Source organism: Chrysochloris asiatica, unplaced genomic scaffold (assembly GCF_000296735.1).
Source record: "Chrysochloris asiatica unplaced genomic scaffold, ChrAsi1.0 scaffold00066, whole genome shotgun sequence".
NCBI classification, from domain to species: Eukaryota; Metazoa; Chordata; class Mammalia; order Afrosoricida; family Chrysochloridae; genus Chrysochloris; species Chrysochloris asiatica.
In genome coordinates, this window is record NW_006408584.1 from 7,669,387 (window position 1) to 7,675,912 (window position 6,526).

A 6,526-nucleotide genomic window follows, 5' to 3' on the forward strand; every position below is an offset into this window, starting at 1 on the left:
AGGGTTTCTGAGGAGCGACTGGTGAGCTTGAAACACTGACCTTATGCTTAAAATCGACTTTGCAGTCCAGTGCATTAACCCACAGCGCCACACCAGGAATCCTGGAAACCCTATACAGGGTTACTAGTAGTTGAAACTGAGACGTTGTTAACAACAGCGCTTCATTACAATACAATTTGGGGAAGTAAACTCATTTATTAACTGTGGCACTGTGGGATAACCACTGATGTTTGATCCAGGTCGGCGGTTCAAACCCACCAGCTGTTCCTTGGAAACCCCGTCCTGGAATGCTGTGAATCGGAATTGATTAGATAGCACTTAACAGCGGCAACAGCATAATAAATTTAAAGGCATTGTTGATTTTAACAAAATATAAATTTTAATGTGCTTTTTATTTATGCTTAGAGAAATTGTAAAACCCATTAGTAGTTATATATTTTATTGCATTATAAACATCCTTAGGCTATCTTTTGTTAGGAAAAGTAAAAAGCAGAAATTCAGTAAAATGAAAATCATACTGTATATTGCCTTCATTGTGGTGGTGGTAGTTGTGTTCCATGGAGTTGATCCTGACTCATAATGGCCCTGCATAGGGCTTCTGAGGCTGCAATCCTTTACGGGAGCAGAAAGACTCATCTTTCTTTGTCAGTAGTTTCGAACTGCTGACACTGAGGTTAGCAGCTGGCCCGTAACCACTATGAATTAATCAATATCAATACATACTTGAATTTATGGGGAAAAGAAGTATCATCTGCAGTATCAAGTTGTTTGAATTTGTATATAGAAGGTACATCCATATTGGCTGACATTCTGGTCAATATGATAACACAGGTATAATGTTCTTTGTATAGGACCAGGAAGACACTCAGGAACATGTGCAAAATTCTCAGCATACGGGCTTTTGCAGTAGGTGAGTTAAGGCTTCACTTCTCACTTTCTCTTATCTGCACATAAATCTTCAGTCTTTTCCTCCCAGAATAAAATTGTCTATACTGTATCTCCTCTGTAATATATTCCCAGAATAAAGGGGAAATTCTTGCCTCTCTGTAGGATAAACCAGTCAAGGAAATTCCATTTTTATGAGGAAGTAGTTTCCTGTGAGAGGATAGATTGGGTTGATATCTAAAAGCAGAGTTCCTGCTAAAGTAGTGACAAAGTATATCCCAATAGTCCTGCTTTAATTTATTTTGACTCTGATATGGAAAAATTATTAGTATTTTTATTACCATCAATTTGCTCAAGTAATAATTAAATAATGACTTACATAATGCTTTCTATTCCTCACAATACTGTAGCATCACTTACTACATTTATCTTTTATTACAGTACTGAAAAGAGGTTTAACACATAACACAATTCACACGTAACAGACAAAATAACTATAGAGAGAATTGCCAGATGTACCATATCTATTTAGGCAGCAGACCAAAGTCTAGAAATTAAGGTGCTGTGATTTGAGCCTTATATGGTTTTAGTTAAACATGCTATCTCTGTAATATGCTCTGAATTCCCAGACACCTCACACATACTTAATTCTAAGGTTGTAGTATGTGGTTTTCATACTTGTTCAGCTTTGCAGCTACAGTAAGTAGTTTTAAGTTGAAAGCTAAAAGACTATTCTTTGGACAAAGAACCAACTCTCTATGTCATTTATTAAACCTATACTTTCTTCTAGTTAATAGTTGTTAGTTACTAAACTTTTATTTACAATTAATGCTTCCATAAATTTGGATTTTGTTCAGTTGTTGTTTTTAATTTACATCTGTGAATCTATCTTTATGACATTCTTTCTTGGATTTGTGATAGTTCTTCTTCTACTATCTTAACTATGTTGTCCTTTAATACCTCTAAGAAATGTGTGTGATGGTGTTGTATTCTTTCACGATACTTATTCAACCTGTATGCTGAGCAAATAATTTGAGAAGAAAAACATGGCATCAGAATTGGAGGAAGGCTCATTAACAATCTGCTATATGCAGATGATACAACCTTGCTTGCTGAAAGTGAAGAGGATTTAAAATATTTACTAATGAATATTAAAGAGCACAGCCTTCGGTATGAATTTCATCTCAATGTAAACACAACAAAAATTTTCACCACTCCACAGAAGTAAATAATGATGTATACGCAACCCTGGAACAACAAGTATACAGGGATTAAGACATGGTTGGAATGGGGAAAGGGGTTGGGAATAATGTTAAAATGCTTGGCTGTCTTTTGAATCTTGGTTTTCCCTGCATTACATTATAAAACAAACACTGGAAGGGGAGAAAAAGGAAGAGCCAGAAATATAACCATAGAAATCTTGTAAGTTTGTCTTCTGCCTATAACTGATTGGAATGCCTAAAATGGAGCTGCAATGTTCCCAGTGAAGGAGGCTACCTGCGGAGCTTCGGCATTACATAAGACTATAGGTGGAATTCTGAACAGCATCCAGAATCTTCAGAGGTGTGAAATTTCCTCTTGAAAGGATGGGCAGACAAGCCTGGAGCGGCTAGAGGAATAGAAGTTACTTACTTCTTGAAAGAAAGACTGACAAGAAAAATACAAAACAATAGAGGCAGACCCCGACTGGTTACTATAAGAACAAACAAGTTGATCACCCAGAAGACATCAAGGCAAGGGGTTGGGTCCCCTCAGAGTAAACCCCCTTCCAAGACTAAGACTCAATGGGAATACACACTCTGATTAGTGACCATGTTCACCACCGATAATGGGAAGTGAGGGAAAAACAGCAATAAAGTTACGAGCTAAGCTCTACAATGTTCAATAGACTCCTATGAACACTGGTTAGCCAGCAGTGTGGCAAGACCTGGGGACTCTTGGACCCTCAGTCAGTGACATAGCCATGGAGGACTGGAGTGGACAATGAGGTGTCCAGCTAATAAGAAGAGAGGGCATATGCACAAGAACACCCACACTTGCAGAAAATACCCACTTGACCTAGCTTCAATGACTGGATGATCAGAGTGCAACTAGAAGTAGAATGAAGAGGAAAAAAAAAAAGAATAATCTCATACAATTTGATGAACTTGACTTACACCTATAGATGCAGTAGCTCAAAAGAGGGAACCAATCTTTACAGCAAGGATTATTCCCTCCACCTCCATACACAGTGTAGACAGGGATGAGCAACTTGGACATTGGCTATCCAAAATGGGGGGGATACAAAGGCAAGAAGTGACTGGCTTACAAGCTTTCAAGAGAGAACCTAGATCCAGAAGGCATGGAGGAAGGTAGAATCTATACTGAGTAGTATTCAATCTGTCTGGGCTGGGCTGATGAAAGGAGATGTGGATGGTTCTCTTGTCATGCAATGGTGAATAATTGTTATCAGGACTGATTGTGAGGGTTGTAAATGTTAAAGTAGAAATTTTGTGGCAAGGAGGGGAATGATTAACTTTGCAGTCTAGGAGCGGAGGTCCCTGGGACCACGAAGGACGAAGAGCGAAGAGCAGTACCCTACCCAGAGAAGCAGTGATCCCTGAGATGAAGGCCGAGACGATGATGTGGAGAGATGGAACAGCTGGGAACTCTAGATCCAGAGAGGGAGAGGGACTGTGTGCTGACAACCGGGGGCGGGGGGAAAGAGGCAGGCAGACTTATAGGATGCACCCTTTGGTTGGCTGATGATGCATGGAGGGGATTGTAACCATGGCAATGAAACGATATACGATAGAACGAATGTAAAACTAATGTTACCCAATGTAAACTATCACATTACTCACAATAAAACATTAAAAAAAAAAAAAAATCCTCACCACTTGACCAGTAAACAACATTCTTATCAATGGAGAAAAGATTGAAGTTGTCAAGGACTTCATTCTACTTATATCAGCTATCAACACTTATGGAAGCAGCAGTCAAGAAATCAAACGATGTATTATTGTATTAGACAAATCTGCTGCACAAGACTTTTTTAAAGTGTTGAAGAGGACTAAGGTGCTCCTGACCCAAGACATGGTATTTTCAATAACCTCATATATATGTGAAAGCTGGACAGTGAATAATGGAGACTGTAGAATAACTGATGCTTTTGAGTTATGGTGTTGGAGGAGAATATTGAAAGTGCCATGGACTGCCAAAAGAACCAATAGATCTGTGTTGGAAGAAGTGCAGCCAGAGTGCTCTCCAGAAGCCAGGGTGGCCAAACTTTGTCTCTCATACTTCAGACATATTGTCAGGAGGGATCAGTCACTGGAGAAGGATATCATGTTTGGTAAGGTGGAGAGTTAAAGAAAAAGAGGAAGACCCCCAACAAGATGGACTTAAAAATGGAAGCATTAATGGGCTCAACGTGGCAACAATAGTGAGTTTGGCCCTGGACTGGGCAGTGTTTCATTCTGTTGTGCATTGGGTTTCTATGAGTTGGTACCAACTCAATGGCACCTAACAACAACAAACCTCCAAGTTTCTCTGAGTTGAAGGAATATAGCATAAAGAGTTGGAAGGGAAGCTTTGGCTGTTTACTATGATTTGAACAAAGACTCTGTTTGTTGCTGTTGTTGATGTTAAGTGCTGTTGAGTTGGTTCCAACCCATAGCCACCCTGTATAGGGTTTCCGAGGAAGAGCTAGTGAGCTTGAACTACCGACCTCACAGTTCAAATGGATTTGCAGACTGGAGCATTAACCCAGAGCACCACACCAGACTGGGTTTACAAAGTAACCATCTGGGTAGTGGTTGAAGGGATAAGGTCAAAGAAAATATTATGATTTTAAAAAAGTGGGATATATTTGTTGAACAAATTATATCTGTTGGTATTATGTAAGGGGATTTAAAATTGCTAAACTATGAAATGGCTGGGTCTGACTCCTTTTCATTATTTCTGTACAACAGTCAACTCCTGTGCAACTTTAATCATGCATCTAAGGAAAGGTTTTCTCTGTGATAATGTTATAGGCATAGAAGCTATGCTTCTAAAAGCAGACTAGACACCAACCTGTACTTAAATCTCTTATGCAATTATAAACATGAAGAGTTCTACTTGAAATGGCTGTTTTTAAGAAAGGAATTTCCAATAATTATGATGTAACTTAACCAGCATTTTCCCTCTTTTCACTTACCTTTGCAATTACCACATTAAATAACCACTTACAAGTAACCACTTTAAGAAAGACAAATATGTACTGTAAACCAGTGCCACACTACAAACCCAGTTTCAAGAAGTCCTACCTTACAATGATTTAAGTTTATAACTAGAAGTCAAGTGATATCATTCTAGTTCTTTGTTCTCCCTTTATCAGAAGTTTCTTTGTTATTTTGAAGACCTGGCTTTCCACTCTGTGGAATTCAATGTCTTCCCAGTGTAGAGGATCTCTTTACTTTAATACATTTTTTAATTTAGTTCAAAATAGAGTAAGGATTGTTTCTGAATAATAATAAGGATTACAGATATTGTTATAAGACAGTCAGTCATATCTTACAAAAATATTGTCTCTGACCTTTATGGGCAATAAAAATTATTGTTTCAAATTTGCTGTTGTCCACTTTGGTTATTGGGATACTTGCATATTTCAGTCATTGATATTCCAGTACCAGTAGGATAAGTACTGGACTACAGACTGAAAAGTTGGCAATTATGCTGTCATAAACATTTAAGCTTTGAAAACCCTATACTGGGTCACTTTGAGTAGGAAATGATTCATTGTTAGTGTGCTTTTTTGTTGCTATAATACTGAAGAAATAAGTGTTGGGTGGTACAAATGGTTAAGGCTATTAGATGCTAGTATAAATGTTAGAGGTTCAAGTTCACACAAAATCATCTTAGAAAAAAGGCCTAACATCCCTATTGTGAAAAAATCAGCCATGGAAAATCCTATGGAGCACAGTCTTTTTTTTTTTTTTTTCAGCTTTCAAGAATTTTTAATGGAAGACTTTCTCCCCAAATGACACAGACATAACCCCAATATATAAAACAAGTTTCAAGGAAACTGTGTTGGCCAATCAGTTGGTTGATGGGAATTCTTCTCCACATACATCCTGGAATACCTGTTCTCTCTCCTCTGCCACAGTGTACCCCTAGGGAAAATGGAGAATGATTTCCCGTGTACTTGGCACACCAAGTCTCATTGCCTTTCAATCTCTACTTTCATCTGGGACACAACCATTCTCCAGAGGAGACAAAGAGTTAACAAGGCTATGCCAACACCGCTCACTCTCTTTCAGGCAAATACAATTGGCTTTTGATATGCTGGAGTCTAGATCTTTAAATCTAAACTTCTCTGGCTTTTCAGTCATTTTGGTTTTAAGACATTTCAACGAGTGAACACTTCTGCTTGGGTTAACATAGCTCTTCTGAGCAGTTCCATTTTTAAACAACAATAAACAGCAATATATCTTCCCAAGTTTGAGAAAGACCTGAATGTTCCCAAGTAGCAAACTGTTTTCTAATGTGGTTTCTGAATATTTGGGTTCTTTTCCTTCTCGGTGTATTCTTTCAGTCGAAGAAGCCACTTGGACCAGTACTGGGAACAGAGTTCTGTGTCCATGAAGTGTGGATGGGCAGGAGACCCATCTTTGTAGGC